The sequence below is a fragment of the Thamnophis sirtalis genome, unplaced genomic scaffold, assembly GCF_051295495.1.
Source record: "Thamnophis sirtalis isolate CommonGarterSnake01/CBP01778 unplaced genomic scaffold, rThaSir2_p1.2 scaffold_6, whole genome shotgun sequence".
Taxonomy (NCBI): Eukaryota; Metazoa; Chordata; class Lepidosauria; order Squamata; family Natricidae; genus Thamnophis; species Thamnophis sirtalis.
This window is the reverse complement of record NW_028261386.1, coordinates 66,523,342-66,544,626: the sequence shown is the minus strand read 5'-3', so window position 1 is coordinate 66,544,626 and position 21,285 is coordinate 66,523,342. Positions and strand designations below refer to the sequence as shown.

Sequence of the window (21,285 nt, the reverse complement as noted above, 5' to 3'; positions counted from 1 at the left end):
AAATGTTTAAAAATCTTTATGAGATACATAAAGCTCTTGGTTAGAGGCCCCCTCTATTTGAAGGTCTCACATTCAACATCTAGCACTGAAAAATATAGTGAGTTATTGAATTATTGTCTGAAGCCTTTAAAAACTAAATCCTCAGAGCAGATTTAATTTATTTAATTTATTTGGCCGCTTATTATATATGCATAATTCTGAGAAGGTAACAGTTAAAAATAGAAAAATATATAGTAAAAACAATAGTTTAAAATAATACAGATAAGCTAACATTGCTACTGAAAGTCTCAAACATATATTTCTATGAATTCATAAGTTCATATATATGTTGTGCCTAGTTTATGATATTATAGAATTGTTATGAAATATTGTAGCATCATTTAAAGATGTATAAAGATTAAACTTTGATCTAGAAGATATAATAAAATGTATGTACTTATTATTTAATTTTATTGCTTTTAAAATAATAACAGAAAAAAGAAAAATCTAAAGGAACAAAATAAAAAGGTACATACAGTAAAAATCTTGCAGGCAATTCAACAAAGTTCATATTCTTGGTTTTTTTCCCCAAGTATGTAGTGTAAACATAAGTTCAATCATGAATGACTGGAAACAACCATTTAATTTTAGAATCAGGAATGATGGAATGGAATAGCAAGATTTAGTTTTTGGATAAAAGAGCATTTATTAAAGCCTTATGCATATAAAAATATTGATTTGGCAGAGGAAGAAACTGGCTTTAAAAGATTAGTAAGTATATATCTGCTGTTCCACCTGCCTGAACCAATTCAGAAAAATCAGACTTCATTTCCCTGAATATTGAAATGATTAAAGCTGGTTTAACATCTTTACAAGATTCTTAAAGTTTTTTTTCTATCCCTTATTATTTTCTTTCCTGGGAAAAACCAATCTGTTATATTCTTTTTTTCTAGATCCTCTCCATCATCCATGGTTTGGAAGACATTACCTGCAAACACTGCCTAATTCCTTGCTTTCTGATGAACTCTAAATTTGTTCTGTGTTCCATGGTGCATTTTTATGATGCAAAATGCATCATGAGGTGTTCTTCACTTGGATAAATTGCAACACCTCTGTATTTGTCAAAAGAGACATGCACAGCCCTAAGGTGGATATATCTGGTTTGATCAACTGAAGAAAGCAACCTGGACTTTTTCTCAAAGGTAAGATCAGCTATGACAACTGACAAACTGTGAAAATAAAATTGTCATGATTTAAAATCAATGGCTGGATAAGACTAAATCATATTAGTTCAAGAATCTTCACGTTACTTAAAATATCAAAAGTAAAATTCTGTTGAATGGCCATTTTTAACATTTTTTCTGGGGCCCAATAGTCAAAACAATATATTTTGATGAATTAATTTCAATGTTAAGCGTTGATCAATTTTACATTTAGGAAACATTAGGCCTGTTTCATTTGCAAAATTGTACATTGCAAAACTTTATTTTATTTTGATATGAAACTAATGCTAACCTTTATTTTATTTATTTAATTCTTTATAATATTGAATTGCTGGTTTTGCTTCAAGTACTCCATCACTTAAGGAGATCTCTTAGAATTGCAGGCACCACTTAGACTGCTAAAGCATCTGAGCTATACTGATTCGTCAATGTGTCTGAATGGTTTTCAGTTCTCTTTCTCTTAAGCTTTCAAAGAGTTACAGATGTTATATTATGCATGCCCCCATGAATAGAGATTATATGACTTCCACTACCATCTGTATTAGGAGAAAGAAATATATCTTATGTTAAAACAGTTTATATCCTATGTACTATTTTCAGTTAACATGGATCACCAGGAGAGCAGTTTTGTCCTATTTGGATTCGTCAGTGATTTTACTGAGATATGGTTCTAGGGGGTTCAAATGTTCTACCATGAATTGAACTCCTTTGCATTTTAAACTAGACATGGGGCATTAATGTAAGGAGCTATCTAGCTAGTTCAGAGAGTTGCTACATTTTAACTTTAGCTGCTATAAATATTTGGCATGAATCATATGTGGGGTAGTTAGTATTTTTTTTCTCATCTGTATAAAATTAAAATCTCCTTTTATCTTTTTCTTTTTTTACTGAGTTGATAGCAAGAGTAGATTTGAGAATAAATGCATCCAGAGATTTCATATTGTAGGACCAAATTTCCTGGCAGGATTACCTCATGTTCTTGAAATGTAAGCTTGCAATATCTCAAGTTTAAAAACAGCTGGCAATAAAAAGATTTCTTGAATAGCTTCTTCCGTGTAAATTAGCAAAGGCTTTTGTTTCTCTGCATCTAGAGGTAATTTGATTATTTTTAGTTGTTTCTGGTAATATGCCTATACAGTTTAAATATTTGAGTTTGCAGACATATTATATGAGTTCATCATGAACTTGCTCTTTTTCCCTAAGGTCTTAATTGTCATTTTATAAGAAAAAATAATAATTCTCTTCCATGCTTACAAATCGTTATTAAATTGAAGAGCTTGAAATCTCATAATTTTAAGATTGCCATGAAATGCCATTTTCAGAACTTGTCTATTTATTTTCCATCTGTTTAGAGATTCACTGAAGATTCACTATTTATTCAGAGCACATTATTTCTTGTTGCTGGGATAGGAGTATATCAGGATTCAATGTAGCAGACACAGGAATCATTCTAGCCCAGGGGTTCAAACTCATGCCATCACGGCAGTGTCACGTGACGTATCGGGACTTTTCTCCCCTTTAAACCAAGCATGACTGTAGCCAGTATGTGATGCATGTGGCCCATGGGCCGGGAGTTTGACAGCCCTGTTCTGGACTCTTGTAGGGTAAGGCAAAGTTGCTCTTTTGTGTAGTATGGCAAGATTTGGGGACATAGTATTATATCCCAATATATAGTTGTATATGCCAGGTGTATATGTGAACCATGGGCTGTACAGAATAGTCCAACAGCATCTTTACCCAGTATATGAGTGGTAAAATAAAAAGAATTGAGGTTTATTGGTTGATTGCTAAGACTTCCAAGGTTTATACATTTACTGTATAAACCCCAGAGGCTCTAGGCATTATATGGAATTAAACCATGATATAAGGCATATAATTTAAAAATATAAAATTGGGAACCATAATAAACAATAAAGATGTGGATTTCCTTTAGCTTCTGTCAGGATTTCAAATAGCATCGAAAAGTAAATCAGAGTCCAAAGCAAAGTATTGCTCAAAGTTCCAATTTATTAAGAGAGCCATGTTGGCACATCTGGGAAAACCTAAATCTGAAAGCTTCCTGGTTTTCCTCATCCAGTTGAAAGTTCAAGATCTTGCCCCTACACCCACAAGTCCATGACATGGTTCAATCTCCCACTGCCATGCTGGCAGTTCTGCCCATCCAATTCCGGTCAGGTGCAGAGGTGCAGAGGTGCAGAGACAAAGGATGGCCTTGGCTTTCTAGAAAGAATTTTGATGTTATTATGACTCCTCACATCCTCTCTCCCATTTCCCCACAATAGAAAATGCATAGCAGAATAATAAAAAGTATGGCAGGTCAAAGATCCAAAAGAAAAGATGGCTGCAGACCTGACAGGCGGCCTCTCCTTAGAAGAAAAGTGTATCCTGAAAAGAGAATAATATGGGGGCCAACATGAGCATAACTAACAACCTCTCCCCCCCCAGGGGGGGCCCTTTGGCTTATTGGGAAATTTATCATGGAATTGCTTCACTAACTTATCAGCTTTTACATTCCAACTGTTCACCCATGTAGCTTCAGTTTGAATTTAAACCTTCTGAAGTATTGTGTCCAGCTAACTTGCTTTGGAGACAGTTTCCAAGGGCTTTTGAGAGCTTTGAGATTTTTATGGTCAGTCCAGACCTCGAATGGCATGGCCCCCCTCTAGGAAATGTCTCCAGACCACCTGACCACATAGGCTTCTTTCTCCCAAATGGCCCACCTTCTTTTAGTAGCGGTGATTTTTTTGGAGACATCAGTGCACGACAAGAGTTGTCCCTCTTTGTTTTTTTTGCAACAGCACTGCTCCTCAGCCACATCACTGGCATCAGCCTGGGTTATGAATTGCTGTTCTCAGTCGGGGTGTTGCAGGATGGGCTCCTTGGCAAAGAGCCATTTTAATTTCTGAAATGCTGTTTTACAATCCATTGTCCACCCAATAGGTTGGTTTGCCTTTGGTTTTGTGGGAGAAGGCCCTGTTTTTAACAGTTCAGGGCCACTTCTGCAAAAGCCAGGCTGAATAGCCTATAGAAGTTAGAAAATCCAAGGAAGCTTTGTAGCTGTTGGCGGTGCATGTGGGTTGTCAGTCTAGCACTGCTTTCACTTGCCTGGGAATTTTAGTGTCTGCTGCCGGGGCTGCAGGCTCTGGACGGTTTGCTTTAAGGGATTCGATGGTCCCTGGTTGCCTTCTGGCTTTACAGGGGGTAGCGGCCCAATGCCTAGGGTTAATTTTCAAATGCCGTCCTTCCATTTGTCCAACCATGCAAGCCCCAAGATGATTGATTCATTCATTTTTGGAGCAATGATGAATCTGAGAAGTTTATAGTGGCACCCTATCTGCAACTTCACTAAGTTGGTAATTAGCTTGGCGAGGGCCCCTGCAATTAGCATCCCATCCACCTGCTCAAACTGAATTGGATTGGCTAAGAATCTTGTGCATATGCACAACTGCCTCAACTTCCCCTTCTACCCCCATCTTGGGCACTATGTGTTTGGCTTTGAAGGCAAAAGGACAGATGGGTACACTTACCATTGGATCGTCTTTGCTGCTTTTTTCCTCCTCTGAACTGGGAGGGGTTTCCCCATCTGGGTCTCCTCAGGCTGGGGGGTCGGATCCTTCCATTTGTTGGGCAAGGCAACTCTTTTTTGGTGGTTTTCAGGGCCTTTTTTTGTCCCACTGGCGGCTTGGGTGTGTACTTGTGGGATTGGGGCCAGAGCCAAGCATTCCAATGCTCTGTGCCCATGTTGACCACACCGGTAACATTTTATTGCTCCGCAGACTTGGGACGAGGCGTTTTGCTTGCTTAGTTTGTGTTCGGTGGCACAAAGGTCTTCTAGCTGGCTTTTCGGTAGTGGAGTTTCAATGGGGTGAAGTTCATGATCCAGAATGACTGTGGTGTTGTACTTGGTCTGAGGGGTAATGAGATCATACCCCTGTCGTGGTCAGACCACTGCCTACTGAGGCTTGACTTCCGGAGGCCAAACCCCCACCGTAGGGAGGAGGAACCGACCAGGTGGTTCCGCCCCAGGCGACTTATGGACCCATTGAGGTTCCAGACGGAGCTTGGGGTCATTCCTGATACTCTCGCCCACAGTTCGGCGGAGACTCTGGTTGCCGCCTGGCACTCGGCGGCGTCGGAGTCTCTTGATCGGATTGCGCCACTACGGCCCCTCCGGGTCAGTGGATCCCGGAGGCCCCCTTGGTTTACCGAGGAGCTCCGGGAGAAGAAACGCCGGAGGAGATGCCTAGAGCACCAGTGGAGGTCCGATAAGTCCGAGGCGAACCGAGCACTTCTAACCACCTGCACCAAGGACTACGTCCGAGCATTAAGAACTGCCAAAAGATCATACATTTCTGCCTTGGTTGCGTCCGCCGAGTCACGCCCAGCCGCCCTGTTTAGGATAACCCGCTCCCTCCTTAACAGGAGGGATGCGGGAGACCCCTTGCAGGGTAGGGCTGAGGACTATGCTCAATTCTTGGCGGACAAAATAGCTCGGTTTCGGTCGGACTTGGACTCCACCGCAGTAGATCCAGCCAAGACACAGGAGGACCGCTTGGCAAATCATCTCTGGGTTGAGTTCCAGGATGTTGCCTCTGGGGATGTGGACAAGGCCATTCGAGCTGTAAGTGCCTCCACCTGTATTCTGGACCCGTGTCCCTCCTGGCTGGTTGCCAACAGCAGGGAGGTGACACATGGGTGGATCCAGGCGGTCGTGACCGCCTCCCTTCGGGAGGGGCACTTCCCCGCCGTACTTAAAACGGCGGTGGTGAGACCCCTCCTGAAGAAACCATCCTTGGATCCAGCCATTTTAAACAACTTTCGTCCTGTCTCCAACCTCCCCTTTATCGGGAAGGTTGTTGAGAAGGTGGTGGCCTTCCAGCTTCAACGGGCCTTGGAGGAAGCTAGTTATCTTGACCCCTTCCAGTCCGGCTTCAGACCTGGTTACAGCACAGAAACCGCTTTGGTCGCATTGACCGATGATCTCTGGAGGGCCAGAGATGGAGGCTATGCGTCCATCCTGGTTCTCCTTGACCTCTCAGCGGCTTTCGATACCATCGACCATGGTATCCTTCTGCGACGACTGCGGGAGGTGGGAGTGGGAGGCACTGTTTTACAGTGGTTCTCCTCCTACCTCTCGGACAGGTCGCAGTCGGTGTTGGTCGGGGGGCAGAGATCGTCCCTGAGGCCCCTAACATGTGGGGTGCCACAGGGTTCGGTCTTATCCCCCCTACTATTTAACATTTACATGAAACCGCTGGGCGAGATCATTCGGAGGCACGGGATAAAATACCACCAATATGCGGACGATACGCAACTGTATCTGTCCGCCCCGTGCCAACTCAATGAAGCGGTGGACGTGATGAACCAGGGTCTAGAGGCCGTTAGGAACTGGATGAGCGCTAACAAACTGGTACTCAACCCGGACAAGACCGAGTGGCTGTTGTGCTTCCCTCCCAATAATTTGGCTAATGTACCAACACTTAGGCTGGGGGGTCAAATTTTACACCCCTCAGATAGGGTCCGCAACTTAGGAGTCCTCCTGGACCCACAGCTGACTTTTGACCACCAGCTGTCAGCTGTGACCAGGGGGGCATTTGCCCAGGTTCGCCTGGTCCGCCAGTTGCGGCCCTACCTAGACCGGGAGGCTCTCACAACAGTCACTCGAGCCCTTGTGATCTCTAGGCTGGAATACTGCAATGGGCTCTACATGGGGTTGCCCTTGAAGTGCATCCGGCGACTACAGTTAGTCCAGAATGCAGCCGCGCGAGTGATAGTGGGCGCACCGCGGTTCGCCCACGTTACACCTGTCCTCCGCGAGCTGCACTGGCTACCTGTTGGTCTCCGGGTGCGCTTCAGGGTACTGATGACCACCTTTAAAGCACTCCATGGTAGTGGATCTGGGTACTTGAGAGACCGCCTCCTGCCGATTACCTCCCTTCGACCAATTCGATCGCACAGACTGGGCCTCCTCCGAATCCCGTCTGCCAGTCAATGCCGACTGGCGACCACACGGAGGAGAGCCTTTTCTGTTGCAGCTCCGACCCTGTGGAACGATCTCCCCGCTGAGATCCGTACCCTCACCACCGTCCAGACCTTCCGCGCAGCCCTCAAGATCTGGCTCTCCCAGCAGGCCTGGGGATAGGTTCCTAATTCACCCGCCCGAGTGTTTGATTGTTGAACGAAAGTTGTGTTTTACTATTTTTTTCTTTGTTCACATTTTGTTTTGTTTTTGATGTTGCACTTCCCTCCCTTGTGATTGTAAGCCGCCCTGAGTCCCCTCAGGGAAAAGGGCGGCCTATAAATTTTAATAAATTCAAATTCAAATTCAATTCAAATACCAATTCTGGATCAATTCTGGTGCCCCCCTTATGCTGCGTGCCTTTCTCAGTTCTGGATCTAGAGCATCTTTGAACGTATGCACAAGGAGCCATTCTGGCCAATTCCTTAGTTTTCCTTCTAAAGTCCCAAACTAATTATTTCATGGAACAGCCAGCCGATCACAATCCTTGGATCTGCTCTTCTGCTTCCACTCATTGGTCCACATTCTTAATTGGATTCGCTTCAGCTGAATGAACTGATCTTTTAATTCTCTTCATGGAGCTCTGCTATCCATTCGGCCACTTTCCCTCCACTTGGAAGGGTATTGATCCTCAAATTGATCAATGTGCGCCCATCCTCAATTTGGGAAATAGGGTAGCTTCCCAGGGGTCCCATCAAAAGTTACCTGAAATCGAGGGGACTCTGGAGCTGGCAGGGCTGGATTTGCATGGCTGCTTGGGTGGACGCTTGGGGCTGGAGCCCCCCTTGCAGCACTGCTCCCTGTGGCTGAGGTTGGGCAGGAAGCTGTTAAGGCATTGCAGCTGAGAGCTGCCCCTGTGGTGGCAGTTGGGCCAGAATCTGTTGAGGGATCACTCCCTGGGGTTGCCCTGGGCCAGATATCTGAAATGGTGCCATCTGCTGAGGTGGGGCTGACATCTATTGGTACTGTGTCCATCCATGGCCCAGGAAGAAAGCCTACCCCAGTGGGACTTGACTTGGAGGCTTAAACCCAAACATCAGTGACTGGCTAGAGGGCGAAATCCCCCACCTCCTCTGCTGTTGACTGGGTTGATTTCCCCATCCCAGTTTATGGGCTGTCTGCAGGGTGAAGGGGTGCTGCCATTAGTCTTATTCCAGTGGTGAGAGTTTGGGCTGACCCGCTTGTCACTGTATGGAAGGATCCTAAATCCCCACTCCATTGCATTGTGGAGTCTTGACCCGGGAAGGCGAATGTTAGCTGGGACATGGTCCAACTGGGTGGTTCTTAGCTAAGGCGAGGATTGATTCCACTCTGGTTAAGCTATCTGAATTGGTCTGGGAGGCTGGTCAGAGACTGTCTGCGTGAGGGTGGCTGGGATCCCCAATCATTGGAGTCCCCGGTTGCCATCTGCGTTGGTCCCCTCCACTCATGGTTCAAGTCTTATCCCACACACCCCTGTGGCTCCAACAGCAACTCCTTAAGGGAAGTAAATCCTGTGGCTTCATCTTGCAAAGTTAGGTTTGATTGCGAGGGATACCTAGGGACTGGCTCTTTGCACCTGGCTCCCAGCTGATGTTCCCTCTTGATGGCCTCTGTGGCTTCCACCATGGCTTTTGAAGGCATGTAGATGGTCTCAACATAGATAGGTGATCCGTCATCTGCTGCTTTCTCCATGGTCTTCTTATTTTCCTCCATCTTCCCTGAGTGTTTATGCCGCCTGGGCTCAGGTCATTGCTGGGGCTCAGGACCCTGGACAGCACCCTGAAATTTGTGGTAGCTGGTGAAATATTTTAATGGAGATTCAAGTTAATGTCAGTATTCCAAAAGTAAATCAGAGTTCAATGCAAAGTATTGCTCAAAGTTCCAATTTATTAAGAGAGTCATGTTGGCACATCTGGGAAAACCCAAATCTGAAAGCTTCCTGGTTTTCCCCAACCAGATGAAAGTTCAAGATCTTGCCCCCACACCCACAAATCCATCACATGGTCCAATCTCCCACTGTCATGCTGGTAGTTCCACCCATCCAATTCCAGTCAGGTGCAGAGTGCAGAAACAAAGGATGATCTTGGCTTTCTAGAAATAATTTTGTTGTTATTACATAGTATGTGACTTCTTACAATTCCCCCTCCCATTTTCCCACAATACAATACAATAGCAGAGTTGGAAGGGACCTTGGAGGTCTTTTAGTCCAACCCCCTGCCTAGGCAGGAAATCCTATACCATTTCAGACAAATGGCTATCCAACATCATCTTAAAGACTTCCAGTGTTGGGGCATTCACAACTTCTGGAGGCAAGCTGTTCCACTGATTGATTGTTCTAACTGTTAGGAAATTTCTCCTCAGTTCTAAGTTGCTTTTCTCCTTGATTAGTTTCCACCCATTGCTTCTTGTTCTACCCTCATGTGCCTTGGAGAATAGTTTGACTCCCTCTTCTTTGTGGCAAACCCTGAGATATTGGAACACTGCTATCATGTCTCCCCTAGTCCTTCTTTTCATTAAACTAGACACATACAGTTCCTGCAACCGTCCTTCATATGTTTTAGCCTCCAGTCCCCTAATCATCTTTGTTGCTCTTCTCTGCACTCTTTCTAGAGTCTCCACATCTTTTTTACATCGTAGCTACCAAAACTGAATGCAGTATTCCAAGTGTGGCCTTGCCAAGGCATTATGAAGTGGTACTAACACTTCACATGATCTTGATTCTATCCCTCTGTTTATGCACCTAGAACTGCGTTGGCTTTTTTGGCAGCTGCTTCACACTGCTGGCTCATATTTAAATGGTTGCCCACTAGGATTCCAAGATCCCTCTCACAGTTACTATTATTGAGCAAGGTACCACTTATACTATAGCTGTGAATTTTGTTTTTCTTGACTAAATGTAGAACCTTACTTTTTCACCATTGAATTTCATTTTGTTAGATAGTGCCCAAGTTTATCAAGATCCTTCTGTATCTTAAGCTTATCTTCTGGAGTGTTGGCTATTTCTGCCAGCTTGGTGTCATCTGCAAATTTGATGAGTTCCCCATTTATCCCCTCATCTGAATTATTGATGAAGAGGTTGAAGAGTACTGGGCCTAAAACAGAGCCTTGGGGTACTTTACTGCATACTTCCCTCCATGTAGATGCAGTTCGATTGAGTTCTACATGTTGAGTGTGGTTGGTCAGCCAGTTACGAATCCATCTGGTAGTGATGCTGTCTAACCCACATTTTTCTACTTTATCTAGTAGTAGCTTATGGTCTTCTTTATCAAATGCCTTGCTGAAGTCCAAGTAAATTATATCGACAGCATTCTCTGGTCCACTAATTTTGTCACTTTGTCAAAGAATGCAATAAGATTAGTCTAACATGATCTGTTTTTGACAAACCCATGTTGGATTTTGGCTATTACTTTGTTTACTTCTAGGTGTTCACTAATTTGTTGCTTGATTATCTTTTCCAGAATCTTCCCTGGTATTGAAGTTAGGCTGATAGGTCTATAGTTTTCTGGATCTATTTTTTTCCCTTTTTTGAAGATGGGAATCACACCAGCTCTTTTCCAGTCCTCTGGCAGTTCCCCAGGGCTCCAGGATCTCTGAAAGATATAGTTAAGCGGTTCTGAGATCTCGTCTGCCAGTTCCTTCAGAACCCTGGGATGTAATCCATCTGCTCCTGGTGATTTGAACTCATCTAGGGTAGACAGGTGCTCACCATTTTCTTCCCTATTTCAACTTCTGTTCCTAATGTGAATTTTGTGGTGCTGTTTTTGATAGGTTGGCTATTACTTTGTTTAGTTCTAGGTGTCCACTAATTTGTTGCTTGATTATCTTTTCCAGAATCTTCCCTGGTGATTTGAACTCATCTAGGGTAGACAGGTGCTCACTTACCATTTTCTTCCTTATTTCAACTTCTGTTCCTAATCTGATTTTTGTGCTGCTGTTTTTGATAGATTGGACGCTTTTTTTCCCTTTGTGTAAAGACAAATGCAAAAAATGAGTTAAATAGTTCTGCTTTCTCCCTGTTGCTTGTCACTGTCTTGTCACTTTCTCCCAGCAATGAACCAATTGTTTCCTTGACTTTTTTCTTGTTTTTAACATGTTGGAAGAAGCTTTTTTGTTATTTTTTACTTTTGTCGCAAACCTTTCTTCATTGTGAGCTTTAGCTTTCCTCACTTCATCTTTACAGGCTCAGGCTATTAGCTGATATTCTATAGAAATGCATAGCAGAATAATAGAAAGTATGGCAGGCCAAATACCCAAAAGAAAAGATGGCTGCAGCCCTGACAGCTGCTTAATCACAAAGGCCTTCTTAAAAAGCCAAATTTGCTTGTTCCTGGAGTTAAGGGACATTATTGTTCAAGGTGTAATTCTTTCAAAAGATGAAATAATTGTCTCTGTATCCATTTTCATACATTTGCCTATTATGTCTTCGTCTGTTAATATGGAACCTTCAATAGATATTCCCCATCTACTCAGATCTGGTGAATAGAATTACTTGGGTCATTTTTACAACACTCAGGCTACAAGCCATATAACTTATTCAATGGGTATGTGGCAGAGTTAAACTCATAAAGAATTATCTCTTCTTTATTGTCATGCATAGATTTCCAGTATTCCATATAACATCTCAAGACAGAGTTGCCTTGAACTGTGAGATGGGTGGTAAATAAATAAATTCATCATTTTTTGTCATTTCAATGGATTTTGTCCATACAGTTTCCCATTTTAGGTGAATATGAGATACTTTACCCATAAAATGTTTGATCAGACAAGTACAACAGACAATTACTTTCTAGTTCTGTCCTTCCATCTAATTATCTGAGATACTATTAATAGAGCCCACAGTATTGACTTTCTGTAATTTATTATAGATTGAAATATTTTGGTGAGACTTTGGTGATATGGGTTTATGCCATTCATTATTGATGAGAGGATTTTTAATGTGTACTTAGGTTTGTTTTATTGTTTGCTATTTTACTTCTATACTGTGGAAATTTCATTAATTTTTTATGAATGTACATAAACCCTAAAATGGTCTTTTGATTGTGATGGACAAACAATTAAATACTTAAAATAGAATAACAGAATTGGAAGGGACCTTGAAGGTCTTCTAATCCAACCCCCTGCTTAGGCAGGAAACCCTGTACAATTTCAGACAAATTGTTGTCCAATTTCTTTTTAAAAACTTCCAGTGTTGGAATATTCACAATTTCTGGAGGCAAGGCGTTCCATCGATTAATTGTTCTGACAATTAATTTCTTCCTAGTTCTAGGTTGTTTATCTCCTTGTTTAATTTCCATCCATTGCTGCCCTCAGGTGCTTTGGAGAATAGCTTGACTCCCTCAAGCTATTCTCATATATATGTATGTATGTATGTATGTATGTATGTGCTATATATGTGCTATATATGCTATATATGCTATATATGACTATGCAGTCTCTGCTACTCAGACCTGTGGATATAAAATCCTTGTCAATATATAGATAGTAAAAACAAAACATTAAAATACTTCTTTGATATTGGAGAAGTAACATTTTCAGAAAACTGGAACAATAGCAATTTTTTTTACAAGCGCCAGAAACTTTGGAAAAAATAAAGTAGGTGTCATACATTGACAGCACATTTTCAGTCACTTGTTAAAATGAATTATGTATAAATAGGAGGAGGAAGATGTGTTTGATATGTTCACCACCTTTAGTTATTTGTAAAAGTAATAAAGAAAGGGTACCAATAAATAAAACTTCATTTACCCATAAAAACAAGTGTGGTGTATATAATTGAAAATAATATAGATTATTCAGACAATTATTATTTATTGCTAAAAAAACCCCTTTTTTTTCATTGCCATGGAGCTAGAAGTTTCTGTATTCTCAAGCATGTCTTAGTTTTTGCTTATGTAGGGGAGAGTAGGAAGATAAAAAAGCAATATTAAAAATAGAAGAAAATATTAGAGATTGGTAAAACAAGACACCATGAGATATTTTTGATGTTATCACGCATTGCATAAAGACAAGAAATATTTATTTTTATTTTTAAAAAGAAATAAATAAAAGAGAAGAAGCAAGGCTAAGAATACATATTTTCCAAAAGGATGTTATTTGAATCTGGAATATTATCAGGATCACTATTCTTCTATTTCTTAAAATTGAAAGTTTTATTTCTGTATTAATGCAAGCTTCTTTTAAATTGTTTTAGTATTGTATTATTATCAGTATTTAGTATCTGTTCCTTAAACAGATATGTGTTCATTTATTTCCCACTTTAGGATGAAGGATAGACCAGTTTATTTAACATCTTAACCATCTTATGTATTGTTTGAAAAGAAAAAATAATACATAAAATGCATTTCATTTATTCTATTTTCTTCCCATGGAATCTCTATTTGATACTCCAATTCTTTTATAATATGCCTGTAATATAATATGTCTGCAATCATAAGCAATAGATTTCAGGGTCAGATAGCTGTCTGCTCTCCCCTATTTCAGGATCCTTTAGACACATGTAACAAGCCTGCTGTAGCCTTCACTTACACAACCTTGTACTTATATTCCGCAGATGTCTGCTGTTACAGTTTAGTGACACTGTGAAACAATTACAGGATTCATGAAATTTGCTTGCCAGGGTGAAAGGGAACTCTTAAAAAAAGAAGTAGACACCAAAAATATGGCTATAGCACATCAATTCTTAAATTTTAGAGATCATAATTATTGAATATTCTGGGACACTGGTTTGCAGTTGACCAATTTAATAAGATTAATAATTATATAGAGAAATATACTTTTAGGCTATATAATTTAGAAAGTTGTAGGATTTCTGGTTTGCATGCCGTATTTTCTGCATTACTACAGAATTTGATTGGGAGTGATAGCAAGTAAATTTCAGTAGTAAACCTATAGCTAGATTTCAATTGACAGACCTAGTTTTTTAAGATGGATGTTTTATATTAAGGGATGCCAACTTAGCTAAATGTTCCCTTTTTTCACTTGAAGTTGCATATTTTGCTAATTTGGTATCAGAAAGAATGGCATTCATATTTTGGATCTATTTGTCTCCTGTGCCAGATTGATGGCAAGTATAAAATATTTGAAGCTATTTTATTTTATTTTAACACTGAAAAAAAAATCTAAGAAATCAACTAATGGATTTTATAAACTTTTCTTCTAATCCGTCCTCTTGATTGAAAGATATCCACACATATTACTCCTTCAAATGAAGGGGATGAATCTTGTGGAGACCATCTGGGATGAGTTTGACCCTGTGACCCCCGAGGGCATGGACAGGATTATGGGGAGACTCAGTGTTGCCACTTGTGTGCTGGACCCGTGTCCCTCTTGGTTAGTCTCGGCTTCCGGGGAGGTGACACGACGCTGGCTCCAGGCGATTAACAATGCTTTGTTGAGAGAGGGGTTCTTTCCCACCACCTCCTTAAGAAGCCTTCCCTGGACCCAGCTTCTTTAGCCAACTAACGTCCAGTCTCCAAGCTTCGTTATGTAGCGAAGGTTGTTGAGAGTGCAGTAGCACATCAGCTTCCCCAGTTCCTGGATGAAGCTGTCTACCTGAATCTATTTCAGTCGGGTTTCAGGCCCAGATACAGCATGGAGACGGCATTGGTCGCATTGGTCGATGATCTCTGGCGGGCCTGGGACAGGGGCTGCTCCTCTGTCTTGGTCCTATTAAACCTCTCAGCGGCTTTCGATACCATCAACCATGGTATCCTACTGCGACGACTCGGGGGGTTGGGAGTTGGGGCACCGTTTTACGGTGGTTTGCCTCCTACCTGTCGGATCAGTCACAGTTTGTGTTGACTGGAGGGCAGGGATCGACCCCGAGGCACATCACCTGTGGGGTGCCCCAGGGGTCAGTTCTCTCACCCCTCCTGTTCAACATATATATGAAACCATGGGTGAGATCATCCGTGGTTTGGGGGTACGGTATCATCAATATGCTGATGATACCCAACTTTTCATCGCTACCTCAAACCATCCAAACGATGCCCTCGACATGATGTCCCGATGCCTGGAGACTGTGCAGATCTGGATGGGGAGGAACAGGCTCAGGCTCAATCCCTCCATGACTGAGTGGCTGTGGTTTCCGTCATCCCGATTTGTGCATCTTGTTCCATCTTTGTTGATAGGGGGAGAAATTTTAGCCCTCTCAGAGCGGGCCCTCAATCTGGGCGTCCTCCTGGATATGTGGCTTAGTTTAGAAGAACACCTGACGGTCATGACCAGGGGGGGCTTTTACCAGGTTCACCTGGTACGTCAGTTGCGCCCCTTCCTGGATCAGGATGCTCTGTGCACAGTCACTCATGCCTTTGTCCTTTCTTGCTTGGACTACTGTAATGCTCTCTACATGGGGCTGCCCTTGAAGAGCACCCAGAGGCTTCAATTGGTCCAAAATGCGGCTGCGTGGGTTATCATGGGGGCACCTAGGTGCTCCCATGTTACACCCCTTTTAGGCGGCCTGCACTGGTTGCCGGTTGTCTTCCGGGTGCGATTCAGGGTACTAATTATGACCTTTAAAGCGCTCCATGGATTAGGCCCAGGATACCTGCGAGACCACCTACTGCCACCAGTAGCCTCCCACCATCCAGTGCGATCCCACAGAGTTGGCCTCCTCAGGTGCCGTTGGCCAAACAGTGTCGGCTAGCGACCCCAGGGGGAGAGCCTTCTCTGTGGGAGTGCCTTCCCTCTGGAATGAGCTGCCCCTGGAGCTTTGTATAATCCCCGAACTCCGGTCCTTCTGACCCGCCCTAAAAAGTTGGTGTCAGCTTCTGCTTTGCTGCTGCTTCAGCTGCCATGAAACGGGAAGGGGGGGGCGTGTATGTGGGAGGGTTTTAATTGATGTGCTGGAGGACTGCTGAAGGAATGTTCTAGGATGTACCAGTCGTTGGGGATTGCGCATGCGTACGTGTTTCCCGCCTGCATCAACGGCCTTCACATTCCATCTTGGCCTGTCTTTTTGAAGTTATCTCACACCTGACATTTGAAGGACTTATGATTGGACTGGAGCTTTGATCCTAAGGGGGGGGAACGGGCTTTGCTATATATCAATTGCTTTCGCGCCATATTATTCAGATTTTGCTTCACTACTGCTCGCTTACCATTTATAATTAGTAAAAGTACTTTGGATTTCCAACCCATGGAGTCTCTTGGTCTTCTTTCCTAATTATGGAATGGAGTGGGGCGTGACAAGAAGCAAAATCTGAAAATATCCCTTTCCAGGAGATTTACGTCTACCGAGAAGGGAAATAATGTCTTCTCAGACATTAATGGCATCTCAGAGAAGACCAGAGAGGAGGAAGGCGCCGTTGGAGGGACGGATTCCAGTGAACTGGGACCTCCCGACCTTTCTTTACACCAGCCCAGCCCGTCTGACCGACCTCTGCACGAAGATTTATTTCAACTGCAAATTTCCAGTCAGCCTGAGCCTTCCCCCCTACCCCGTTGGTCAACTTCAGTGGGGCAAAGAGAAATAGAGACAAGCTGGAATGCTGGACTCACCCAAAGACCACCTCAACAAACTTCGCTGGAGCCAGGTGCCGTGAGAAAACCTCAGGCGGGTGAGTTTCCTGAATATTGGAGCCAAAGGGGTGATGAAGGAGAATGGAGAAGTTATCAGCACCAGGGCCCCGTGAGAAAACCCCAGCGGAGTGAATTACCTGATTATTGGGGTCAAACATTTTTGGAGGAGAGAAGGGGGGAGGAGGAAAGAGACTGGAGAAGTTGGCAACGTCACCCACGCCAGGATTCTCCCCCACCCCCACCCCCCTCGGCCCGTGTCACCCCCTGCGGCTAGAGGTTTTGCTGACCAAAGGGGTCCTCCCCCCCAGGCTCCCCCCCGACGACATCGGATGGCTAAGATTCCTCCCTTGCCTGTGCGTTTTAATGGTACTTCAGCCAGCCTTCCCTCCTTTCTTATGCAAGTCTTTAATTACATGGAGATTTATGGCCGGGACTTTGAATCTGACACTTTAAGGGTCAGAATGGTTCTTTTATCTTTGGATGGTGAAGCGGCTACGTGGTCGACTGCTTTGCATATGTCTGGTTCTCCCCTCTTGGGGAATTTCAACCGTTTTATGGCGGCTTTCCGTCAACGTTTTGATGACCCGTTAACTGAGAAGCGGAACAAATTAAAGTTTTTAACCTTCGACCAAGACGATAGACCGGTCGCCCAATACATCCAGGAATTTCAATGTCTGTCTCAGTACATGAGAGGCTGGGGGGAGGATGCGCTTCTGGACAGATTTGCTGAAGGCTTAAACGCTGACATTTATCAACAATGTGTCAATCGTAACCTGCCGAGACGTTTAATCACTTGGTTTGAGCATGCTGCTGACGCCGAGCTTGACTTAATTCGTCTGCGTTATGCCACAGAAGAAAGAAGGAAGCGGAAGGAAAGGGCTGCCAAGTCCCTCCCCCCTCCTACTACTCAATCGCTTTCCAAACGCCGAGGCGACGCGAGAGAGCCCCCTTCTGGCTCCTCCAGACCTTTAACATGTTTTCGCTGTGGCAAGCTTGGGCATACCGCCCCCCTCTGTCGGGCGAAATCACCCCTCTCTGCCCAACCCCCTCCCAGACGTGAGGAGAAACCTGCAAGAGGCTCTGAAAAGAAAAAGAAGGAAACGGCTTTCACTGGAGAAACCAACCCCCCTCCTCTTGCCCAGCCACTGAGGGATGACGCGGATGCTAACTCCTCTTCTTCTGATGACTCTGATGACGACACTTCACCTCACTGGGTGAGTTCAAACAAGGGGCCCCTTCTTCTCCCTATTGAATTAAAAGTTCCTCCTGAGGGAACACCTGCCACCCTCCTAGCATTACTGGATTCCGGCTGTTCCCGGTCCATGATCAACCCAGCCATGGTTGAGAAATTAGGACTCAAATTGCGCACTTTGAAAACCCCTATTGTTTTTTGCCAGATAGACGGATCGGTTGCGGGGGGGGGGGGCGCCCATTTTTTTACTGAGCCTTTGGAAATGAAAATGGGTACCCACACTGAATTAATCTCTTTTGTGGTCGCACCTGGCATGGACAGACCACTTATTTTGGGCATCCCGTGGCTCCGGAAATGGAACCCTCACATAAATTGGCGGACAGGCCGCTTGCGTATTCGCTCCAAAGTGCCTCCAGTGGGGGAGGGCTCTCCAAACCAACCTAACGTCACTAACGTTCCTGAAGTAGCCGCTAGGGGGCAGGAGAGGATTGCTGGAGAGGAGAAAATTCCGAAAGAATATTTGGATCTTAAGGAAGTCTTCAGCGAGCAATCTTCGGACATTCTACCCCCCCACAGGCCTACTGATTGCTCCATTGACATTTTGCCCGGGGTCAAGCTCCCAAAACCCCGCATTTACTCCATGTCACCCAGGGAAATGGAGGAGATGCGTTCTTTCATTGACAAAAATTTGAAACGTGGTTTCATTGAACCGGCCCGACCCAAGGTGGCGGCCCCTGTGCTGTTTCGTGAGAAGAAAGATGGGTCTCTTCGTTTATGTTGTGACTTTCGCAATCTTAACGCAATCTGTACTCAGAACCTCTACCCACTCCCCTTGATGAAGGACTTGTTGGCGCAACTGGGGAAGGGCCGCATCTTCACAAAATTGGACCTGCGGGAAGCTTACTATAGAGTACGCATTAAGGAAGGGGACGAATGGAAGACCGCATTCAACTGCCCTCTTGGTTGTTTCCAGTTCCGGGTTATGCCTTTTGGCCTACAGGGGGCTCCTGCTGTATTCATGCAATTTATTAATGAGATCCTGCACAATCATCTCTACAAGGGCGTTATCGTATATCTGGACGATATCCTCATTTATACCCGCTCTTACGACCACCACGTCAATCTGGTGCGCACTGTTTTGAAAAAACTCCGTGCTGCCAACCTGTATGCCAAATTGTCTAAGTGCGAGTTTCACCAAACTACTATTGACTATCTGGGCTACCGTATCTCCCCTGATGGCGTTGAAATGGACCCTGAGAAAGTGAAGGCGGTCACTGAATGGGACGCTCCCAAAACTCGTAAACAATTGCAAAAATTTTTGGGTTTCGCTAATTTCTACCGTCAATTTATTCCCTCTTTTGCCGACATTGCTCTCCCTATTACTGATTTGCTCAAAACTAAAGGCGAACCGAAGCCTAAACCCAATAAGCCTTTGGACTGGACCATGGAATGCCAGGCGGCATTCGAAAAGCTTAAACGCCTTTTTGCCGCTGAACCAGTTCTTAAACATCCTGATCTCAACCAGCCGTTCGTTGTCCAGGCTGATGCCAGTGATGTCGCCGTTGGGGCAGTTCTGCTACAGGCCAATGACCAAGGTAACTTACAGCCTTGCGCGTACACCTCACGTAAACTCACTGACACGGAACGGCGCTGGGCGGTCTGGGAGAAAGAGGCTTTTGCAGTCCGTTGGGCCCTCGCTACTTGGCGCCATTTCCTTGAAGGCTCTAAACACCCTTTTGAGGTGTGGACTGACCACAAGAATTTGGAAGCGTTGCGCACGCCTCGCCGTCTCTCCCCAAAGCAGATGCGTTGGGCCCAATATTTTAACCGTTTCAATTTCACTCTAAAGTATATCCCGGGCGGAAAGAACTTCATGGCCGATGCTTTGTCCCGGTTACCTCAGTATAATTGTTCCAAACTGAGTATCGTCCAACCGCTCTTGGCAGCTCCGGTGCTCACACGTCAACAGACCAAGGCTCAAAAGGACGTGCCTCACGATCTGCTTTCTGACCTCAAAGCGGCTCTTCCTCAAGACGACTGGTTCCTGAACCATCGGGACGAGTGCACCATGAGGGACGATCTACCGTGGATTGGTGCTAAATTATACATCCCCGCTTCCCTACGTCTTGTGGTCCTTCGTCGCGCTCATGACTCCAGGATGGCGGGTCATTTTGGGTTCGTAAAAACTTTGCACCTCGTGAAGAGACAATTCTGGTGGCCCTCTTTAAAAAAGGACATTGAACTTTATGTATCCAGTTGCCCGGTTTGCGCTACCGCCAAAAAGCCGCCGGGGAAACCACACGGACTTCTGCAGTCCGTCGCCCGCCCGGTTGCCCCGTGGAAGGAGATTTCTATGGACTTTATTGTGGAGCTTCCCGAGAGCCAAGGGCACACGGTTATCTGGGTGGTTACTGATTTGTTCTCCAAGCAAGTTCATTTCGTGCCTTGCCACAAGATTCCTTCCGCCAAGGCGTTGGCTAAGCTATTCCTTTCCCACATATACCGCTTGCATGGGGTTCCCGACCGTATTATCTCCGATCGTGGGGTCCAATTCACATCTAAGTTTTGGAAGGAGTTCCTCACACGTATTGGCTCCGCCCAGGGCCTTAGCTCCGCCTACCATCCTCAGACTAATGGCGGCTGTGAACGTACTAATTCCGTCCTTGAACAATATTTACGTTGTTTCATCAATTATCAACAGGACGATTGGGTGGACTTGTTACCACACGCTGAAGTGGCCTATAACAATTCGGTTCACTCCAGCACAGGTTTCACCCCTTTCCGGGTCGTTTACGGCCAGGATTTTGTTCCTATCCCCGAACTGCCTACGGCCCAGCCTCAGGTTCCTTCCGTTGCAGACTGGAGTGAACGTCTCAGTCGCCTTTGGCCCCTCACTCGTTCCACCTTGGACGCCGCCCACAAGGCTCATAAGAAGCAGGCTGATAAGAAACGCTCTCAGCCTTATGAGTACCACGTTGGTGATTTAGTGTATTTGTCCACGAAATTCTTGCATACTACACAAAAGTCAAAGAAATTGGGGCCCAAGTATGTTGGCCCTTTCCCAATTGTGAAAGTTATCAATCCTGTTTCTGTTCGTTTGCAATTGCCCAAACATCTCAACCGGATCCATCCGGTATTCCATATCAACCTCATCAAGCCAGTTCGGGTGTCTGACCTACGGCCCGCAGATGACCCTCCACCTGCTCCGTTGCTTGTTGATGGGGAACGTCATTTTGAGGTCCGGGACATTCTGGATTCCCGCAGGCACCGTAATCGCATCCAATACCTTGTGGCTTGGAAACATTTTCCCCCCTCCCACACGGAATGGGTTGATAAGTCCCACGTTCGTGCCCCCCGCTTACTCCAGAAAT

General features: G+C 44.5%; 1 protein-coding gene across 3 annotated transcripts in view; it reads left to right on the top strand.

Moving 5' to 3' along the window:
* CHRM3 (cholinergic receptor muscarinic 3) overlaps positions 1-21,285 on the top strand; it is a 263,909-nt gene that overhangs the window by 172,931 nt on the left and 69,693 nt on the right. For all 3 annotated transcript variants that reach the window (XM_087718050.1, XM_087718048.1, XM_087718049.1), the window contains one exon: positions 933-1,181. The gene's annotated coding sequence lies outside the window, so the exon portion shown is untranslated. The remainder of the gene's footprint in view (positions 1-932; positions 1,182-21,285) is intronic.